Below are 22,871 nucleotides of genomic sequence, written 5' to 3' on the forward strand. Positions count from 1 at the left end.
GTTTTTATATTTTTCAGTGAGAATTAGAAGATGATTCGAAGCATGAAAAATTTATCTCTGAATGGAATATAATTTTTAAAAATCTAACTCTTCGAGGCAAGTTTGTATGCAAGTACATATTTTTAGGTTTCAAAACTGTATTTTAACGTGCATTTTACAGAAGACCATGCGCTAAATGGAGTGAACTATCAAGCAGATGAGCTGTGTGTGTATCTTTGTCTTGACGTGTGCTTCTTTAGTTCAGACTTGCGTTTTTGTTTTTTTTTTTTCCCTCTCGCCATCTGCTCCTTTTTTTCCAGTTCCATTATGGCACCTTGCACTGGCATCCTGAAACCTGCCGTCTCAGATGTCTTTCAATCTGGCCAAAGTCTGGTTGCAATAGCAATCTTTTCAATAAAAGAGTTTTTAGTTCCTTTGTTTAATTTGGAAGTTGTAATGCTACTGATTTATGCTCTGTTTAATCTAGTCATTGTATCTTTTGCTCATCATATATTGGCATCTTTTATTAAAAAAGCAAACAAAAGATCCTTTTAAAATTGTCTTCGGTTTTAAAATTGGAGAAAAATATAGTAAAATTCTAAAATAATACTTAGAGTGTTATTCCACTAATAACAAAAAACAATATTTAATTTTAGTGATTATATCTGACATTTACTAATATCTGTCTGTGAATTATGTTTTCTTTTTAATATTTATAAATTTATTTGATAAATATTATGGAATACTGCTATGTGCCAAGTGATTTTCTAGACATTAGGACTACTAAGATGAAAAAAAAAAAGATGAGTCATACTTAAACTTTGCCTTCAGGTAGCCTTATCTAGTTTCAATTAAGGAGATAAATGTTATTGCCAATTGAATGGACTAAGGCTCCAAGTGAATATTTCACTGTTTTTGTCAAATTATCTTTAAGCTAATAGTTCTTTCTCAGTAGTTTGAAACTATCCAGCTGCATGAAAAATAAAGTTGAAATTCATTGCATTTATCAGTATGATAGGCAGAATTCTAAGATGCCCCATGAGCTTCATTCCCCTGAAGTGACTCCTGAGATTATATTACATTACATGCCAAAAGAGTTTGCAGATACAATTAAGGTAATTAATCAGTTGACCTAGGATAGGGAGATTATCCAGGTGTGCCTAGCCTAATGCTATGAGCTCCTTAAAACAGGAACAGTGTCTTGAGTTGGTTGCATAGAGGCTGGGGGGGTAGAATGGGGAGTCAGAAAGATTCAAGGTATGAGAGGAAGTCAAAGTCAGGGAAGTCCATTGCTAATTTTGAGATGGAAGGGGCCACAGGGCAGGACCTGAAAGTTGCCTCTAGGAGACGAGAGTGGTACCCAGCCAACAACCAGTAAGATAATGGGGGTTTCAGCCCTACAGCCACAAGGAACTGAATTCTATTAACCTGAATGAGCTTGGAAGAGTGTTCTTCCAGCTGACTCTTAATGTTAGTATTGTGAGATCTTAAAGGAGAACCCAGTTGAGCCAGCCTGGGCTTCTGACCTACAGAAAGTGTGAGATAATAAATCAGTGTTGGTTTAAGCTGTTGAGTGTATGGTAATTTGTTAGGCACCTGTAGAAAACTAACACAATCAGTATTTACCTTCATCTTGACACCCTTGGTGGAGCAGTGGTTAAGCGTTCAGCTGCTAACCAAAAGGTCGGCAGCTCGAATCCACTAGCCGCTCCTTGGAAATGCTGTGGGTCTGTTCTACTCTGTCCTGTAGGATTGCTACGAATCAGAAGAGACTCAATGGCTAGGACTTTGGTTTAGTTTTGACACCCTTATTCTAGGTGTGCCTGGAGTCTGGCAGTCCCCCTGACCTGAGAGCTCTTTTCCTTTGTCTAGGGAGAAAAATTGACTCGACAGCACTGGGTGGTTTTGGGTTAGGGAGAAAAATGGAAATATTTAAATTCTGTTTCCAGGGAGGAATCAGAAAATGTGCTTTTCCAATTTTTCATCTGGTATTTATTTGTCCTTAATAAAAACCCCAGTGCCGTCGAGTTGATTCTGACTCATAGTGACCCTATAAGGACAGAGTAGAACCGCCCCATAGAGTTTCCAAGGAGCACCTGGCGGATTCGAACTGCTGACCCTTTGGTTTGCAGCCGTAGCACTTAACCACTACGCCACCAGGGTTTTCTTGTCCTTAATAGCAGTGCATAAAATTATCTTATATTTTACTTCATGTCTTGACATTTGATATTAAAGTAAAATCAATATGTATTTTTTTATTGTTCTTTAGATGAAGGTTTACAGAGTAAATTAATTTCTGATTAAACAATTAATATGAGTGTTGATTGCCAACCCCATGACATGTCAATACTCACACCTTTTTGATCTTGGGTTCCCCATTACCAGCTTTCCTGTCCCCTCCTGCCTTCTCATCCCTGCCCCTGAATTGGTGTGTCCATTTAGTCTTGCTTTGTTTTATGGGCCTGGATTTACATTTGGGTTCTTGATTCTGTTCCATTGGTCAGCATGTCTGTTACACCAGTACCAGGCTGTTTTGACTACTGTATCTGTATAGTAGGTTCTGAGGTCAGGAAGTGTGGGTCCTCCCACTTTATTCTTCTTTAGTAGTGCTTTACTTATCTGGGGCCTCTTTCTGTATAAAGTTCATGATAAGTTTTTCCATTTTGTTAAAGAATGCTTTGGATATTTGGATTGAGATTGCATTGTATTTATAGATTGCTTTGGGTAGACTTGACATTTTCACAAAGTTGAGTCTACCAATCCCTGAGCATGGTATGTTTTTATATTTATGTAAGTCTCTTTTGCTTTCTTGCAGTGGTGTTTTGTAGTTTTCTTTGTATAGGTCTTTTATATCCCTGGTTAGATTTATTCCTAAGTATTTTTTTTTTTTTTAGGGGCTATAATAAATGGTATTGCTTTTCTGATTTCATTTCCATCGTTCTCTTTATTGATGTATAGGAATCCACCTGACTTTTTTGTATCCTGCTACTCCATCCTATAGGGTCGCTATGAGGCGGAATCGACTCGAGGGCACTGGGTGGTTTACTGGGTACTCTGCTGAATCTTTCCATTAGTTCCAGTAGCCTTTTTGTGGAGCCTTTTGGTTTCTCTATGTATAGTATCATATTACCCGCAAATAGGGACAGTTTTACTTCTTCCTTACCAATTTGGATGCACTTTATTTCTTTTACTTGCCTGATTGCTCTAGCTAGGTCTTCTAGCACAATGTTAAATAGGAGTGATGATCAATGGCATCCTTGTCTTGTTCCTATTTTCAGGGGGAAATTTTTCAGCCCCTCTATTGTTGGTTGTGGGTTTTGTGTAGAGGCCCTTTATTATGTTGAGGAAATTCCCTTTTATGCCTATTTTATTGAGAGTTTTTATGACAAACGAGTGTTATACTTTATTGAATGCCTTTTCTGTGTTGAGATGATCTTGTGATTCTTTTCTTTTTTGTTTTATTTATGTGATGGATTATGTTGATTGATTTTCTAATGTTGGGCCATCCTTGCGTACCTGGTATGAATCCCACTTAGTCGGAGAATATGTATTTTTTTTTTTGTAAATGTAACTCATTGTTTTTTTCTTAGTGTTATTTTACTAGATTACTATGCATTGTATCATTTAATTGTGATTTGTATGATATATACATACAGTTCTTTAAGCAGGTCATTGAAGTGCATTTCAAGAAGTGAATTCATTTGCCTACATCATTTTTAGGAGTTCTGGATGGCACAGTTAAGCACTTGTCTACTAGTCAGAATGTTGGTGGTTTGAACCCACCCAGAAGCACCTCAGAATACAGGCCTGGTGATCTGTTTCCAAAAGGTCAAAGCCTAGAAAACCCTGTGGAACAGTTCTGCTCTGCACGCATGGGGTTGCCGTGGGCTGGAATCAACTCGATGGCAACTAACAACAACCTACCATTTTTAGTATCAAAGCAGTATTTATTTACTGACTTAATACCTGAAAATTATTATTCTTTCAAAGATACATTTTTGAGATGATTGAAATTTGTTTTGTTACATTTCTGCAGAGAAGAAAAATTTCTGAATATTACAAAATATGAAAGCCTGTTTTTAGATATAATTATAGGGCCTTCAAAGTAGTTTGTAACTACTCTGAGTGTATACACACAAACATCAATTTTTTTGATTGGTTTCTGTTGTTCATTCTGTTGGTTTTTATATATGTAGATTAAAGTTTCCATTTGAATTTGTATTCCTGTAAAATTGATACCAATCATGTGGACCTTGGGTAGAATAAAAATGAAATTCTGTGAGTATTGTCTTCCAAGTTGTTTCTCTTAAAGCAGACTAAGACCTAGTCATCTTTTGGCGGGGGGCGGGTAGTTATTGGTATATCATTAACGTATTATAAAATTCACCCTTCTAAAGTGTTCAGTGGTTTTTAGTGTATTCATAACCTTATGTAACCATCACCACTGTCTTAGAACCAATGAGATACTTACATAGAGTTTTACTCCAAGGAATTGGTTCATGTATCTGTGAGGCCTGGCAAATCCCAAAACTCTTAAATCAGGCAATAGGCTGGAGACTGCTGCAGGCTTGTGTCCCAAGATCCATAGTTCAGGTTGACAAAAAGAGTGCAAAGTAAAGTGTGGGAGTTCTGCCAAATTATCTATTTATAGTCTGGGGGCAGGACTCACCTCTTTTCAACTGATTGATTTCATCACACTAGATTACATTAAGGAAGGTAATTACATTAGAGTAGGTTAGCAGTGAAGTGCTTAACCACTGCTCCACCAGGACGCCTTTCCAGCCTCATACAACATCTGAAAACCATTGCTAGTTTCTCATTCGCTCAGTAGAGGCCCTCTGCCTGTATCAAGCCCAGTGTTTCAGCTTTTGTCTAGAACCAGCAAATGCCTCAAGGGAGGAAATGTTTGGAATCATCAGCTCACCTTGGAAAAGCTATTCACTTTCTGAAATTTTAGATCACCTAGTTCTGTAGCTCTCTAATGCCATTAAAAACATGCTTTTGTAATTTATCTGGATTTTTCTAGTTGTTGAGGCAGTAACGTTAAATTGCTTGATCTGTTACCTCTTACTAGAGGCAGAAGTATCCTAATTCATTAAATTCTGCTTTTATCTTTATGAATTTTATCCTGTTGATTTCTTTTGGTAAGTTTATTGTTTTTTGAACTTTTAAATTTGGTGTTTAATTCAGTTATTTTTATTCTAATGCTACACATTTTCCTTGGGCAGTTGCTTTAGCTATGTCCCATAGATTCTGTTGTTTTATTTTCATAAAATTTTATGATTTTGGTCTGCATTTCCCTCAAGAGTTGTTTAATAGCACTGAAGAAAAAAAAGGTTTCTCTTTTTCATTTTTAGTTAGTTTCTAGTTTTAGTGAGTTGATTATATTTCTATTTTGGGGACAATTGTTGTCCTCTGAGGCCTAGGATATGAATTTACATGACCACTGTGTGTGCTTTTCCAAACTGTTCTCTAATTCTCCGTACAGGTCAGGGTTTGACATGTACCTATAAGATATATCTTACTGAGCATATTGCTTAGGTCTTCTGTATTCTGATTTTTTTTCTTCATCTGTCTTAGTTTGAGAGAAGTGAATAAAGTACGTTTATTATTGGTGTGTTCTGCTTATTTCTCTCACATAGTCTTGTTTATGAAAATTGTTGCTGTGTCGTTGGGCACATACATATCAATAACCAATTTATCTTTATTAAGTGCCTCTATCTATGGTTAAAATTTGTTTTTTAAGTCTATTCCTTATAATTTTTCTTTCTCTTTAGACCTTAGTACAAAGGTATAATAGAAAGCAGTGCTGGATTTATGTCTGGTCATTGTATCGTCATCTCCTCTCCAGCAGGTATCATTCTTTCTAAGTGAGAGTTTTTCCTCATGAAGTTCTCTGGTTTATAATAGACTCAATCATGATTTGGCCCAGATATCCGTTTAATTAGTGAATTGTGATTTCGGTTTGGCTTCACAGCTTTCTCATCTTGACATTTTTGGAAGCATGTGTGCTTTGGAAGGGATCTTTAAAACGCCACCTGTAGGTGCCAGCAGGTGCTTCCGTTCCCTGCAGAGACCAGTGAATGGCCACTCCTGTCTTTCCGTGCTGCATCTTGTCTTCCCCTGCTGTGTCCTATCTTCATGTGCCTCACAGCACGTTGCATAATGGTTTGCAGTTCACCAGGCTGCACCTTGGGATTCATGTCTACGTGGCTTTGCAGGATTATCCTTCAAGACGCAAACAGTCCAGGAGTTCTGGTCAATAATGACAGAGCCCTCCAAACATGATGACATTCCATCAACGAGTGGGGTTGGGGACCCAGCATGAGGACGAAGGCTGGAGAACACACCAGCAAATGCAGTAGACCTGGCTGCCCTTTTGTCAGGCTGGTGTAGAAGGTGCTGCCTGGTTGAAGAGCATCTCTTTAGCAGGTGATATGTTAGTGCTGATTGCGGCTCTAATTATAGTGTAATGCTTTCCTCACAAATATAAATGTAAGACAAAGTAGCCATTTCCCTGAATGGTTACTTCCTGATTACGGAATGGGTAAAATTATAGATAATCCATCTCTTCTTATTAATCCTACAGGGTTTCATAGTGGAAAATAAATTAGACTTATTTATGCTAGCAAATCAAATTGCCATAAAAGGTTATTTCAATAGAGGCAAAATCATAATAAAATAATTTAGTAAAAATGGGAGCTGAGAGTATGCTTAATGGATCATGATTAGATTTAATTTTCTTACTATTTCCATCATTAAAGCTCCATTATCTTTCCTGAGACCTCGTTTAGGCATCCTGCCATGCTGGAGCTTGGAGGCATTTCCAGGGAGCAGATAGAAGCCTGTGAGTGCCATTAAAAAACAAAAATAGCTAATAATATACTCTTTCATTTTTACTATTTAATATCAATGACTCACATCCAGAATCTCATATTCTCTTACCTCATCTCTTGAAAGCCATAAATATCATTATGTATGAGCTTTCACACAAAAGCGGTTTGATTGTAGAGTTGGAAACAAAACTAAAGCTTACTGATGGGTGTCCCTACAGTGGGGAGGCCGTGAGGATTCTTAAGAATGCATCCGTTAACCCTTTGCCTTCAAGCATGTCCACAGAAAAATCATATTGTAGATAATAAGAGTAGTAATCAGTTATGGTACCAGCCTTTTACATGTTTTAGAACTTTATAGATAGGGATAGTTAAGAACCCATCTGCCTTAAAAACCTCCAGAAAATATTGCCCCTTCTGTTTGATGTAATTAGGGAGAGGGTGCTGGCCTTTCCAACCAGGGAGATAGAGCCCAGTTAACTTAGGTTCATTCTGAAGACAATGCCCAGAGACTCAGAACCACCAGGCCAAGTGAAAGTACAAAAGGATAAGTCAAGGTCAAGGGAGGAAGGCCATGTCAGGTGAACTGAGGAGCCGAGAGCAGCTGGCAGTGAGTGAGGTCCCGTGGGGCTTACCATGAGGCTAACGGGTACTCTCCTGCCCACTCTGCTGAAATAATGTAGCCAATATCTGTGATTTATAATGAAAGCATATTTGTGGTTTGTCTTAACTATACTGAATCCAAGAACCTCTCCAAGTCTGCTGGTTCCCCCAAGCCCAGCTCCAGTCCCATCTCCTTCTTAAAATCTTTCCTGGTCTTCTCAGCTCACCAGTCTCACTCCCTGGAATGCTTAGAGCACTGCTTGCCTGGAGCAATGCTCTGCACTACCTCTAAACCTGCTCCATTTCTATGATCTGCCTACCTCCTGAATGGGAAGGTCCCAGAGCAGGCGTCTTGGTGCATGTTTTAAGTACTTCATAAGGATCCACGGCAGATCTGGCATGTGCTGCTTTTCAGTACAGACTATTGAAGGAATGGCATTCAGTTGTATGCAAAAGAACATTATTCATTTTTTATCTTCATAGGAGCCCTGGTGACACAGTGGTTAAAGCATTTGGCTGCTAACTGGTAGGCCAGCAGTTCGAGCCCACTAGCCACTCAGCAGGAGAAAGATGTGGCAGTCTGCCTCGGTAAAGATCACAGCCTTAGGAATCCTATGGGACAGTTCTACCCTGTGGGTGCTGTGGGCATCTTTCTCCTTTGTGCAGTCCCCTGCCCTGGTGTGGCAGAGGCTACGCTTTGTTGAACTTCAAAGCATGGTGAAATGGAATGTTCATAATTGAAACCATATTAATTTTGATATATGGATTATTTCTTCTGCCTCAAAAACAACTTTTTTAAAAAACTTGTTACTTGTGTGCTGAGAGTCGAGAGTCTAAGGTTGGCGAATAAGATTGACTAATAACAAAATCTAGTTCTTCCTGAGGCATATATGTCAGCTCAGGAACATTTTCTGAAGTTCAGCACCCCTTCTCCGCCCACCCCACACAAACACAGCTCATGACAGCCCTCACTGGCACCCCTCCATCGTAGGGGGACTCTGTGCCAGCCAGTCAGCCTGAGGGGACCACCTGTCTAGTCATCAGCAGCTCATTAGAATTCACAGGCAGAAGGAGATGTGACATCATTATGCTGTGTACTCACGGGGTGGCCAGGCATGGAGTACAGCTACAAGAAAGCAATTCCGACTTTGTGCTCCATGAATCGAGAAGCAGTTCAAAGTGCCTCAAGATAAAGAGAATCACAGAGAAAGACTACAATAGTTTTTCTGTACCTTGTCCTTTGAGCATGGCCTGGGCCACCCTGGGAAAACACTGTTGTTGTTCATTGCCGTCCAGTCGATTCCAATTTAATGGCAACCCCATGTGTGGAGAGTAGAACTGCTCCATAGGGTTTTTAAGGCTGTGACCTTTCGGAAGCAGATTCTCAGGCCTGTCTTCCAAGATGCTTCTGGGTAAGTTTGAACCACATCAACCTTTTGACTAGCAGCTGAGCACTTAACCATTTGTACCACCCAGGAACTCCCTAGGCAGCGCTGAAGTGCAGGGACGAGAGCTGCTGTCTCTACAGAGAATGCCTCTCTGACGAGCTGGTCAGCGTTTGGGGGCACCAGGGCTTCCAGTTCAAATCTCTGCTGAGAATTTGCATTTCTCACAAGTTGCTAGGAAGTTATACATCAGCTGGTTGATTCTGATGTATAACTTCTTGGGGACTTGTGAGAAATGCAAATTCTCAGCAGGGGTTCAAAGCAGAAAGAACTGGTCCAATGCCCTGGGAGGCACACAGTGGCTGGGCACGCACTCGTTCTGCGCTGACTCACTTTAAGCAAAAACACCAATTCCAGACTGAGGTAAACAGCTGATTCAGTACGTGTGGACTTGGAGTTGTACTCTGAGCTCAGCCTCACTGGGCTCAGTTTTTCTTCTTGGGGAAATGTATTATCCCACCCTCCTTCCCCTGTCCTCCTTTCCGGCCATACTGCCTTAGCGTTTTGTTCTGATTTCTGATTTTCTCTTAGACCTTCATGGGAAAAATTTAATCAAGTCTTGATATATAAACTCTTAAAGCTGAAGTTCATTTATTGAAATACAGCAATTAAAAATACGAAAACAACATAGCCTTCCCTTTCACCTCCTCTGCATTTCCTTAGTCTGAATTCAAGGGAGTTCTCGTGGACATGCTGACAGAACTGCTGCTTTGTTGCAGACAGTGGATGTGATCACATGCACACTCCTCAAGTGAACCTTGGATGTCCAGGATATAGCCAGGACTCTCAGTTATTTATCCCAGAGCTCTTGAAGAGGGCAGGGCATTGGTGGTTCAGTGGTAGAATTCTCACTTCCCATGCAAGAGATCCGGGTTCGATTCTCAGTCAATATACCTCCTGTGCAGCCACTACCCGTCTGTCAGTGGAGGCTTGCATTTTGTTACGATACTGAACAGGTTTCAGCAGAGCTTCCAGACTAAGATAGACGAGAAAGAAAAGCCTTGTGATTTACTTCCAAAACTCAGCCGCTGAAAACCCTGTGGATCACAGTGTTCTGATCCACAACTAATCATGGGGATGGCACAGGACCAGGCAGCATTTTTCATTATGGATGGGGTCATCATGAGTTGGGGGCCAACTCCATGGCAAGTAACAAGAACAAACAGTGAAGAGGACGGTCGGGTTTCAGCTCATGTCTCAAGTTCCTTAGGGGACTCCCAGCCTACTTTGGCCTAGGAAATTAAGCTCTCAATAAGTTCCTTTCTGGACTTTAGAAATGGAGACTGGCCGGTATATGGTCAGTTTCTCCCTTGATCAAGTTGGTCAGCCTCCTGACCCTTTACTTCTGGAGTCTCCTCATTCTTCTTGTTTGCTCAGCACCTACCCTACTTCATGCACAGGGTCCGTAGGTTTTTTTATTTCCTTTCCCAAACTTTTCCCCAATACATGACTCCTTGACCTTCCTCATAGTTGTCCCACTTGAGACTTTGGACATATTTATTGGCCCACATTAAAACTTCCCCATTTATGCTTTATCTTGGCTATCTTCTAATTCCAGTTAATTAGAAAAATGCCAAGAAGGACACAAAATAACATCTGGAAGGTGAGGAATCCCTGAGGCCATTTTATCCCGTTGCAGCCAATGTATTCTCCAAGATGACGTAGTTTCTGTCATTGTGTAGCCAAAAATGAGATATACTGAATGTTCCAAAGTGGAGCCCTGGTGGCATAGTGGTTAAAGTGTTCAACTGCTAATTGACAGGCCGTTGGTTCGAAACCACCAGGGACTCCATGGGGAAAAAAACATGGCAGCCTGCATCCATACAGATTTATAGCAAGTTAGAATTGACTTGATAGAATTGGCAGTGGGTTTGGTTTTGAGTTTTGAAAGCGATTATGCAAATACAAATAGAACTGCTGTTATCTAAGTAGAGTCTAAGAAAAGAAAAACTGATTGCCCTCAGTTATGGGGATTGAGAACAAAAGTGTGATTCTGCATAAAATGCCAAGTGCAGCAAATTCAGGTTGAGCAACTAAGATCCCAACTGCTTTATGCTGCTGATTTTTAAATACACCATAGACATCCTTGCAGTTCCACTGATGCCTGATTTTTTACCTGCTTAGAATAATTCACTAGGAAGAGTGTGCTTCTTGTTTAAAATTTTAATCATCACTGTGAGATGGCTAGGCTCTCCCGTCACCTCTTTAACAACAATCCCCTGCTGCAAAAACAGGTTGAAAAACTATCAGATTCAGAAAATATTTGCTTTTGGGGGCTTGGGGTCATCAAGAATTGTGTTGAGGTATTTTCATTTCCTCAGGAATAAACCCACTCACCACTTGCTTGTCAGGAATAAGAGCTGACCTACCAAAGAAGGCGTTAAGGGCAACGGAATCTGTAACTCTAGGGAGCGGTGTTTACAGCATTTCTTCAGCTTGTGCAAATGAGGAAGTTAATGATACATTTTTTTAAGTTGCTTTCCTTGCGGTTACTGTGATGTGTTTTCTGGGTAATGAATTGTGAAGGGCAATGGTAAGTAATGGGAAAGGAGGCTGCATGGTTGAGTTTGAGTCTTGGCCTTACTCTCCCTATATTTCCCTCTTGGGGCCTCAATTTCTTTATAAAATCAGAAGATTGAACTAGAAGGGTCTCTAGGATTCTTCTACAGTCTCATGTTTTTTGATTCTTGCTTAGCTCCAGGTTCTCCAGCTGGTTCAGGGCAGGCCAAGGCCTAGGGCTCCTGTCTTTTCTCAGCCTGGTTTTCTTTCTACTCTACCACATGGCTTCTTTATGCTCTTGGAAACCCTAGGTTTGGGTAAACTTCCAGCCAGTTCTCAACCAAAATCTTTTTACTGCAGGAATTACTAGTATCTCTTTTATGAGTACAGTGTTTGGTATACCCCTATTGGAAAACTTTGAAGCTTCCACAGTAAATTGACTCTCATAACTGGAATTAAAAACTCTCTTGTGGTAATTGTATGTATTGATCGTTCCATTCATTTTTACCACATATAATGTATTCTTAGTACGGGGCAGTTCGTTTATGTTTTCGAGCAGTTATCTTTTATGCAGTTGTTGTTAGTTGCTGTTGAGTCCATTCCAGCTCATGGCAACCCCATGCGTGTAGAGTAGAACTGCTTCATAGGGTTTTCAAGGCTATGACCTTTTGGAAGCAGATTGACAGGCCTTACTTCTGAGGCATTTTGAGTGGGTTTGAAGCACCCGCCTTTGGGTAAGCAGTCCAGTGCTTAACCATTTGTACCACTCAGGGACTCCCTTTTATGGAGAGTCCATTAAGGTTGTGTCAACTGGCTTCAGGACTTCAGGAGTGTATGTTTTCAGTGCCGATGCATGTGCTTTATGAGTCCTCGAGGGCACTGGGTTAGCATGTGAAGGAGTTTATGTATTTAAAGTAAAAATACCTGTATTGATCACGTATTGAAAACATTATTCAAAAGTAAATATACATGTATTGAAAGCTTCTGGAGAAAGACCGTTTTTATCTGTTTGTAGTCCCATTTCACACAAAATTTTTGGTGTTCAATAAATATTTATAGACTGCTTAATTGAGGCCAATTTATAGTCATTGACAAGTTTATTTTCTGAAGAAGAATGCCACAAGCTGAGCCCTTCCTCAGCTGTATTTACCCAAGCAACATTGAGCAGAGTTGTTCTTTCATTAATTTGCCAGCACCCACTTGTATACCAGGCACTGGAGACAAAATTAAAAGTGCTTAGTCTCACCCTCAGAAGCTCAGTGTGAGGTAAGGAGTGGAATGAACTGTTAGTGTACACATGGCAGCTGCTATGGTGGACGCAGCCACAGGAAGGTGAATATTTTGAATGTTCCAAGAGATGAAAATCCTATCTGAAACGAGAACGGCAACCTTATCCATAGCTCTCAGCTTCAGGAAGTGGTATCTAGCCTAAAATATATTTTTTAATTCTGGTAAAAAAAAAAAATATGCCAGTTCAACAATTTTAACATGTTAATTTCAGTGACGTTGATTGCTTTCATCATGTTGTGCAACCATTACCACTGACCTTTTTCAAATGATTCCACCACCATTAACAAAAACTCAGTGCTCCCGAAGCAGTGATTCTGCCTGTCCCACTCTTTCCCACCCCTGGTAACCGCCAATAAGTTTCGGTCTCTGTACTTTTGCCTGTTTCATATAAGTGAGGTCATCCAGTATATGTCCTTTTGTGACTGACTTCACTCAGCATAATGTTTTCAATGTCCATCCATGATGTAGAACTATCAAGACTTTATTTCTCTTTGTAGCTGGGTAGAATTCCATTGTATGTATGTATCACATTTTGTTTATTCATTCATCTGTTGATGGAGACTTTGGTTGTTTACATCTTTTGGCTGTTGTGAATAGTGCTGCAATGAACATTGGTGTACAGGTTTCTGTTTGCATTCCTGCTTTCAGTTTTTTTGGATATATAATCTGGTCTGGATTTTAAAGAGTGAATTTTAGTTTTCCAAAAATTTGCCAAGACTTTTTTTTTTTTTCTTTTTTCCTTTTGGATAGGGGTAGGGGTTAGAGGGACACAGGAGAAGGCCAGAAGGAGTTGTGTGTCAGGATAGACATTTGTATTTTCTTGTTTTTCCTCCCAGTTCAGCCTGGTCTTTAGCTCAGTTGCATGTTGTGGGACAGATTGGCCTGTCTTTGAACATTCCAGGCAGACACATAAAAGGGGCATAATCCACCCCCAGGGACACTGGTCCTGGCAGCTTCCCTTTGGCTCTGCTGCCAGGGTTCTCCTGCTGAGCAGTGCTGGCTCAGGCCCACTGTGCCTGTCTTGAGGCATAGGGCCCTGTCGGGAGCCAAGAAGATGAAGCTTCCAGCTCGAAGCCTAAATATGTGAAAGGGCAGGGCTGGGGAAGCTAAGTGATGCAATTAGCCTGCCAGAAGGGCACCCACAGCACACTGCCATTGGACTTGAACGGGGATTGGAATTCTGAGCTCAGCATACTGATTGGCAAATGGTACCAGCTGATTCAGAGCCACCCTTCTGTGCCAGCTGGAATGTATTGCTAATAACGACTTGTATTTGCTGCTGCTAAAAGAGCTTTACAATATCTGCCAGTCAGATTTTAAAATAATTTCAAATTCAACTATCTTAAGTTTGTAGTGAAAAATGTAGAAGGAGGTCTCTCAAATAATTATGTCCCCAAATAAAAGAAGGCAATTAATTCTACACTTCCCTGCCTTTTAGGGTTAGAAAACCATATGTTTTTGGCTACAGATGGGAGAAGGGCATGCTTCAATGTTCTTCCTCAGTTTCTCTTGCTTAGCATAGCCTGCTCAGATCCTGGGACCCCTGACCATGTGGGCAGAGGACCTGTTCCCAGTTGGCAGAGCAAATGCCCAGTGGCAGTACCCCTGCCCCAAACCATCCCACTTAGGATGGCTTTCTTCCCAGGGATCCCATGTATACAGTTATGAAGCAAAGGAGAGAATGAATTTTGTCTGTGCCCTTTGAGTTTAATCCACCTTGTTCCCTTCCCTGCCCTTCCTCTCGAGGAGTCAATATTCAACTTTAATAAGTCATGAGAACGTTTCCAAAATGATAATGTGGTACTTACCTGGAATTGAAAGCACTGGAGCAACCATGTCCTGGCCTCTGCCATCTTGTGACTCTGCGGCCTCCCCTCCTTCCAGCCTTGAATGCCACTGGAGCTCTGGATACAAGCTGGCCTAAAGGAAGCAGTGACACTCCATCTTGGGCTAACTGTAGGCTCTGATGTACTCCCCAGCCCCGTAGCCCCCTAGATTTAAACCACAGGAATGGAGAAGGAGCATCTTGCCACTTTAGAAAGAGGAGTCTAGTAGCAGCAGAGGAAGTGAGGTTGGAAGTAGAAACAACCATTAGGAGATTGTGGTGGTCCTGGCCCAAGGTGAGAATCCCCTGATCTTATGCAGAGACATTATGGATAGAGAGCAGAGAACACATTCAAGAGAGTTAAGGGAGAATCAAGAAGACTTTGTGGCTGATTGAATGAATGTTGGGGCAAGACAGAAGAAGTAGTTCTGGGTGCTTGGAAGATTTCTGGCAGGGAAACTGGGCAGATTGTGGGGCTGCTCATTAAAGTAGGGAACAGAAAAAGAGGAAGCGTGAGGGGCAAGGAGTTCCATTAGATTCTATGAGTTTGAGTACATGCGGAGCAGCCTTGTGAAAATCATCAGGGATATGAAAAAGTGTCCTCTTCCACTCAAAAATACTTTTTTCACTTGAATGCTCTGAAGACTATTTTCTGTGCTTGGGGCTATGGATCTCTAGGATCTAGCCACACGGAAGAAGGTTTGGAAAGGAAGGTGAGTTGGTACACCACTTCATCTTGGAGGAGCGCTTTGTGCTGTTGTACAAGCGTGCACACAATAGACTAGTATTCTTTAGAGCAACATAGATTTTTTTCCCCTAAAATACAATCTAAATGCACGTTGGGTAAAACCTGTAAAAAACCAAACCCGTTACCATCAAGTTGATTCTGACTCATAGTGACCCTGTAGGACAGAGTAGAACTGGAAACATAGGCTTTCCAAGGAGCACCTGGTGGATTTGAACTGCCGACCTTTAGGTTAGCAGCCGTAGCACTTAACCACTACGCCACTAGGGTTTCTGCATGTTGGGTAGGATGTGCCATATGTCAGTGTCTAACTGTAGACATTTATGCGCACAACTCTTGTGTGTCCTTCTGCTCTTTTCTCTTCCCGTGGTTTCTGACTTCCCTAGGATTAGTTGTCTTTCAGTTAACATAAATTTTGACTCAGATCCAAGGCAATTTACAGCAGTTGTGGTTTGTCATTACTTTCAGTGTGAAAGGTATCCCCTACCTTGACTGTTGAGACCCCTAGCTAACTTTTTAATTCAAATGTCTGAATTTAGGGGCATGTACATTTTCAGACGAAGGGATTAAAGTGTGATGCCTGTCTGCAGTGAGAGCACTTTGGAAAGGCTGATCATTTTTTACTAGTGTTTCCTTGCGGTGCCCTTGGTATTTGAGAGCTGTCCTCTTTAAGCACCGAAGCAATTAGTTTTGAGAAGGCTGATTTTTCAGGGTCCAGTGCTCCCCTGCCTTTCATTTGCTGAAGCTGTACATTTTAATGAAGTTGTTTCATCAGTGTTGCCAAACACGAGAATTTTGCTGCTTCAATTCTAATTATCTCTGCTGGCAAATGCTATGTTTTATTAGAGCTCTCAAGTGCTCTGTTTATTAAATGCCCATACACTGTGGTGTTGGGCACACAAATTAGGTCAGCTGTGCTTACTGATGGGTTATGGATGAAGGAGTTAAATATTTTCATCATAACCTCATAGTGTGATAGAATCGCCTTGTGGGGCTTTGTGGGATATCACTGATGCAGTCTTACTTGAGCTCAGCTTCCTCCCTCCAACTCGTCAGCCAGTGTTAACACCAAGTGTCCAAATATTGTGGCTATTAATGGTGATTCTGGTATGTCTTTTTATTCTTTTGGTTGATAGGCTCATTCTTTCCTCTCCTATAGTTGCCTAGTACCTACCTGTTGTATCCTGGGTTATAGGTCTTAGAGCAGAGTGACATATATTCAGAGTTCTCTGTAAAGTGGTGATGACAGGGGCAGTGGAGATTCTGGAGGGAGAACTAGGATCACGATGAAAAACCAAACCAAACCCATTGCCATCAAGTCGATTCCAATTCATAGCGACTCTATAGGACAGAATAGAACTGCTCGATAGGGTTTCCAAGGAGCAACTGGTAGATTCGAACCAATGACCTTTTGGTTAGTAGCCAAGCTCTTAACCACTGTGCCACCAGGGATCCTAGCATCACAATAGCAGTCCCAGATCAGTATTTCTGGTTCTTCCTACCCCCTAGACCAGACTCCTGTAAAATTCTCCTAAACAGCTCTGTGGGCACGCAGGCAGTGTTATATGTTAGTTAATCTGAGGTGTAGGCTCTCTGTGCTGACTAACCTGGGTGACCCCTGGTACCTACCCCTTCTCTCCAGCTCCAGATTACTGACATCATGTGGGGGCATGGCCTCTGCAGTCCAACCCAGAATCCCAGCTCCGCCACTAAAGAGCTGATGACCCTGAGCAAGCCACGATTCACCTTGCTGAGCTCAGTTTCCATATCTATAAAAAGGGGAGAGGGGTACCCTCTTCCATGGTTTTGGTAAGGATTAGATGAGACGATGTAGGTGAAGTGCTAAAGGTACAGGACATAAAAAAAAAAAGCACGTAGTAAATTGTCAGTAATGTCTTGTCCCAGGTGAGCTGGTGTTGCTGGTTCTGGTGTCTGGGCCCCTGACCCTGTTCCAAAGGCCCTGTTGCAGGTTGTCACCTGCTTCATCTCCTCACTCTGCTCTCGTTGCATGTGTCAGATAACCAGTGTTGTATACTCCTTGCTTCTTTAACAAGTCAGAATTCCACGTAGCCTTCTATTACAGTCCTTCCACCCTGCAGCTCAGGCATAAATGTTTTTTGTGGAAGGGGTTGTCCCAGAGGTGTGTCCAGGTATGACACCTGCCTTTAATTGGAATGATCCCTCCTCTCCAGCTCTGGCCTTTCAGCCATACTTGCGTGCCCCTTTTTCTTTCCAGCCAGATTTGCCCAAGGATTCTGGCCCCATATACTTACTCTTGTGTTTTCTTCCTTTATGTTATCTTCCATTGTGACTTTGAGATGTAAACGTGGTAGTTTTTCAATGCATAATTTGGCCCCTGTAGGTTAATATGATTGTGAACAGCAAGAAGTCGTCTTATAAAAGCTTTTTAAGAGAAATGAAATTACTCAATTTGATAAATTTAACAGAAGTGTGATTAACTCCTATTTACACCTCTCATCTGCTCTAACCATGTATTTAGCGTTCTTTCTGGGGAAAATTATGAATCTAGGCCACAGTGGTAGCTGTCCTCATTCCCCTAGAGAACCACGTCATCATCTTGAGCAGGAGTAATTAATTACTCTGTTCCTCAGTCTCCCACCCCAGCCTTATATATATGTAAGAAGCACATAGGCCTACAAGACGGAAGAGTAAGTAAATATAATATCTGTCATGCAATTTTTATAGAGCCTCCAGTTTATACTGAACAAAGTTCTTGGTCTACGTATGGTTTGAAAACCAACAATAAAGGAACTAAAAACCAACAGTGTTTTTAACAATGCCTACAATAGAAATTGTTTCTCCCAGTCTGGTTACAGGATTACTGTGTTGGTTTCTTGTTTATTCTGAGCATAAATCTTTTTTCCCTGAGACCTCTCAGTAATAATATTGGTGGGGGCTTTTGATAATCAGAGTGCACCTTAGTTTTACACCTCTCTGCAGAGTGAGTAGCAGGGCTGGCAGACACCCTCATTCTACAGTGATTCTGCCACCTCCAGGCTGGGAGCCCCAGACTCTGGTTGGCCAGGATCTGATCCTGCATTTTTAGCACCCAGGGATAACAGAGGTCTGGAGAGTTGGCTTTTGTACTAAAAAGCTTATGTTAACAAGTGTCACTTGCCACTGATCATGAGGAAAAACCAAAATATTGGCTTCAGAACTGGCACAAGCCTTGCTGAGGGCAAATAGAAAAAGTGAATTTAGTCGTAAAAGCGTTTACGTCAAAGAAACAATGTATTTATCCCCAGTAAGACCAGCCTGTATTCTCTGACAGACTGGTCTTTGAATAAGGAGCGGTATGTGTCATTTTACCAAGCAGGACTAACAAAAAGAAAAAAAGCTTTATTAGCTTCAGTTTGTTCACAAGAATAGGTTTCCTGTGTATCATTAGTTACGTTGTTACAAATAACATATAGTGTCATTGTAGTGCTTATTTATCACTCTTTCCTTCCAACCAGCTGTAAGAATAATTAGGTAGAATTGGTGGCACACCATCACTTCCCCATTAATCTTCTTAAGCTGGTGTCAGTGAAACATTGAAACATTAATGTTCACCACAAAGGTGCTCTTAGGCGTGTGTTTGTAGGAATTTTTAGACACCAGTACTTGGAAAGAATACAACCCTGATGCACACCTTTCCTGACTTTAAACCAATCAGTATCCCCTTGTTCTGTCTGAACTGCCTCTTGATCTATGTAAAGGTTCCTCATGAGCACAATTAAGTGTTCTGGAATTCCCGTTCTTCGCGATGTTATCCATAATTTGTTATGATCCACACAGTCAAATGCCTTTGCATAGTCAATAAAACACAGGTAAGCATCCTTCTGGTATTCTCTGGTTTCAGCCAGGATCCATCTGACATCAGCGATGATATCCCTGGTTCCATGTCCTCTTCTGAATCCAGCCTGAATTTCTGGCAGTTCCCTGTCAATATACTGCTGCAGCCACTTTTGAAAGATCTTCGGGAAAATTTTGCTTGCGTGTGATATTAATGATATTGTTCTACAATTTCCACATTCTGTTGGATCACCGTTCTTGGGAATAGGCATAAGTATGGATCTCTTCCAGTCAGTTGAGCAGATAATACGAGAAGCTGGACTGTATGAAGAAGAACGGGGCATCAGGATTGGAGGAAGACTCATTGACAACCCGCGTTATGCAGATGACACAACCTTGCTTGCTGAAAGTGAAGAGGACTTAAAGCACTTACTAATGAAGATCAAAGACCACAGCCTTCAGTATGGATTGCACCTCACCATAAAGAAAACAAAAATCCTCACAAGTGGACCAGTGAGCAACATCATGATAAACGGAGAAAAGATTGAAGTTGTCAAGAATTTCATTTTACTTGGATCCACAATCAACAGCCATGGAAGCAGCAGTCAAGAAATCAAAAGACCTGTTGCATGCGGTAAATCTGCTGCAAAGGACCTCTTTTCAAAGTGTTGAAGAGCAAAGATGTCACCCTGAAGACTAAGGTGCGCCTGACCCAAGCCATGGTATTTTCAATTGCATCATATGCGTGTGAAAGCTGGACAGTGAATAAGGAAGATGGAAGAAGAGTTGACGCCTTTGAATTGTGGTGTTGGTGAAGAATATTGAATATACCATGGACTGCCAAAAGAACAAACAAATCTGTCATAGAAGAAGTACAACCAGAATGCTCCTTAGAAGCAAGGATAGCGAGACTGCGTCTTACATACTTTGGACATGTTGTCAGGAGGGATCAGTCCCTGGAGAAGGACATCATGCTTGGCAGAGTACAGGGTCAGCACAGAAGAGGAAGACCCTCAACGAGGTGGATTGACACAGTGACTGCAACAATGAGCTCAAGCATAAAAACGATTGTAAGGATGGCTCAGGACCGGACAGTGTTCCGTTCTGTTGTACATAAGGTTGCTATGAGTTGGAACCGACTGGACGGCACCTAACAACAACAACAGTACTTGTAAAGCAAACCCCTTGTCTTGTATCAAGCAAAGACATAGATAGGAAGACTTGCCTGTAATCAAGTAGCTCTCATCAGTGAGAAGGACAAATCTGTTGAGAGAGCAGTTTCAGAGCCAGGTGCCTTGTTGTTTTGTAAGCTTTTGAAGCCGTATGTCTCTCAAGGGGCTCCTGGATATTCTACTCCATGCCTTCACTCTGGGACCTAGGCTGTTGGTGCCTTTAGCATCTGGAATGTCACCCCCACAGGAGCAGAAGAGAGGTTGATGAAGCTCTGAGTGGTCCTTAAAGCTTCTACCCAAATTGGTTTAATTGGCCAGAGCTGGTCTTGTGGTCATCCCTAATTTCAAGTGGCAAGGCAGTGCCATCCTATTGCATACCTAAGCAGTGGGAAATTTGTGTATGTTCATAATGATTAACTCGAAGCAAAATTATAGATTGATCATTAAAATGGAAAGTTGATTTCTTGAAAGGACCAATAAAATAAGCAGTGCTGTGGTGAGTCGGATCAACAGTAAAGAGGGGAGGACACGGTATAAAAGGCAATATAATTAGGAGTCAGAGAAGATTTATGAAGGCATCAGAGAATGAGACGTACAATTTTATTATGTTTGAAAATTTAGGCATTGTAGAAGATTTTCTAGGAAAATGGAAATAACCAAAATTGGATCAAAGTAAAAAGACCTGAGTAGAATATATTTAAAAATACATATATATTTAAAGCTCTGTTGGTAAAAATGTACGAAGCCCAGTTGATTTTATGAATGAATTTTACTACTTTGCCCAGAAACATATTAGATACACGGTAAATATTTGTTGAGTAAAATACAGCAAAACCTGTGAAAGGCAGAAACCTGTCAGAGAAAGGAAACTTAAACATTTTCCACTAAAACTAGTGATAGAAAAGTGGTAAGGTTGTACCCTGTCAAATGCAGAAAACTTGCAAGACTCGGAAAAACATGACAGTCCCATAGCATACTGGCTCTCACATGTTTCACTGTAGATGAAAGGAACCCTGGTAGCACAGTGGTTAAGTGCTTCGCACCTAACCAAAAGGTTGGTGGTTCAAATCACCAGCCACTTCTCCGGAGAAAGATGTGGCAGCCTGCTCCTGTAAAGATTACAGCTTTGGAAACCCTATGTCCAGTTTTATTCTGTCCTATAGGTTCTCTGTGAGTCAGAATTGACTCAATCGCAAAGGGTTGAAAATGCTTTGAACTTGTTTTAAGCATTTCAGTCATGGCCAACAGAAACAGGGCAGGACTTTGAACTGGTTCTGAGCAGTTCAGTGATGGCCAATGGAAACCAGGGCAACGTATGCGTTACATAGCAACCAGATCTCTTGTGTGTCAGATTTTGACCTGAGTAGGAAACAGGCAGTGGTACTCCACTCAGAGATGGTGGCCGACCACGTGGCTTTCAATATGTGTTTCTACTGAGTTTCTGATATGGGAGACTGGATTATTGGCAGGACTGTGGAGAGTGCCACACACTCAAAGCAGCATATCAACGGTTGTATGTTTTTATCCCCCATGGCATGCATTACTTCTAACATACCGTATAATTTACTCATTTATTATGTTAATTGTTTATTGTCTTTTCTGCCTGCTACAAGGTTAACTCCACACTGGTAGGAATTTTTGTCTGTTTTGTTTACTGATATAAGCCAAGTTCTAAAAAAAAAAAAAAATTTTTTTTTTTTTTAACCTAGAACAGCTGGCACTTAGTAACTATTTGTTAAAAACATGAATTCTAAATGTAATGTGGTGTCCTGGCAACTCTCTGTATTATCTTTGCAACTCTCCTATAAATCTAAATGATTTCAAAAAATGTTTGTTAAAATGAATTCATTAAACCAGGGAATTTTAAGATGCTCTAACATTAAAAATAAAATGCCTGCTCAAATGGTATTTCTCAACAAGTCCCACCTTGACTGCAACTTGAAATCGCGTACTGCCCCACTGCTGCTCTCTCCATCCCCCTATTCCTGCTCTGTCTTTTTGGCTATAGCACTTGCCACCTTCTAACACGCTATTCAGTTTACTTATTTATTATGTCTTTTATGTACCATTTCCATGAGGTCAGGGAACTTTGCTTTGTTCACCAGTATATCTCAAGTGCCTAGGACCATGCCTGGCACATAACAGATGCTCAGTAAATATTTGGTGAATAAATTTGCTGGAAAGATACATTCATAGTAAAGCGAAACCTGCGTGAGGTCTGAGGCCGTGGCTGGTGTGGCTCACTTCTGTATCCCCAGTGCCCAGCACAGTGCCTGACAAATAACAAATAATAGCTACTCATTAATTATTCATTGAGTGAATTAATAGGTATGATACAGTTTGTTAAAAAAAAGAAAACCATGTATTTCCATATGTATGTGTGAAGATGAATAGAAAATGGCCTGAATGAAACCTACTAAATTGGTATACTTGTTAGCTTTCAGGGTGCGACTAATTATTAAGGGAGTGGCCAAGGGGAGGAGGGCAGGACTAGAGTGAGGCAAGCTAGATGCCTAGACACCCTCACTGTTCATGAGAACTTGCCCTTGCACGGACCTGAGAGAGAGCACCTCCTTAAGTGTTGCACCCTATGCGTCTCACTTGCCTCACCCTAGTTGTGACCCTAAAAGGAAATTTTATTTTTGTGTTGCTTGAAATTTTATAATTGCAGTTACAATATGTGTT

The 22,871-nt window shown here is 41.1% G+C and overlaps 1 protein-coding gene across 7 annotated transcripts in view; it reads left to right on the forward strand.

Moving 5' to 3' along the window:
- ULK4 (unc-51 like kinase 4) overlaps positions 1–22,871 on the forward strand; it is a 646,083-nt gene that overhangs the window by 339,624 nt on the left and 283,588 nt on the right. The window lies entirely within an intron of this gene.

Source organism: Loxodonta africana, chromosome 22 (genome assembly GCF_030014295.1).
Source record: "Loxodonta africana isolate mLoxAfr1 chromosome 22, mLoxAfr1.hap2, whole genome shotgun sequence".
Lineage (NCBI taxonomy): Eukaryota > Metazoa > Chordata > Mammalia > Proboscidea > Elephantidae > Loxodonta > Loxodonta africana.